Consider the following 711-nt stretch of genomic DNA (forward strand, 5'->3'; position numbering starts at 1 on the left):
AGATTAGTGCAAAATATTAAAACACTAAGGAAATATATAGTTTTGAAATGAAAACCATACCAGTGATGATCAGTGTCCAAATTTTAGTGTATATTGTTCAAATTTATTTCAAGGGACACATTACTATTTTCATTGAAGTGAGATTATATGTTGAGTTCTACAACATGCTTGTCACTTGATATGCATTGAATATTTTCCCCATGCCAGTACATACATATCTACCTCTCTTTTTGTAACCTGCATAGAATGAACAACCTAATACTCTGAAAAAGATACCATATATACAAAAGAGTATATAAGGGGCGCCTAGGTGGCTCAGTCGGTTAAGCGTCTGCCTTCGGCTCAGATCATGATCCCAGGCCCTGGGACTGAGTCCCACATCAGGCTCTCTGCTCCGCAGGGAGCCTGCTTCTCCCTCTGCCTCTGTCTCTCATGTATAAATAAATAAAATCTTTAAGAAAAAAAAAAGAGTATATAAAATGTCTTCTGGAAGTATAAGAATTTCTTCAGAGCATATACCTAGGAGTGAAATTAAAGAACAACTAAAAAGAGAACACTTGTGTATGTCAGTTTATCTATGAATTCTAAAGTTAAAAATTATATTTAATCTAGCATTTTAGTTTTTTAGTTAGGAAGGTTGTTCAGAAATTTTAATCTATACAATGCCAGAAGTGGAAATTCTTTTTTATTTTATTACATTTTATTTTTAGG

Source organism: Zalophus californianus, chromosome 5 (assembly GCF_009762305.2).
Source record: "Zalophus californianus isolate mZalCal1 chromosome 5, mZalCal1.pri.v2, whole genome shotgun sequence".
NCBI lineage: Eukaryota > Metazoa > Chordata > Mammalia > Carnivora > Otariidae > Zalophus > Zalophus californianus.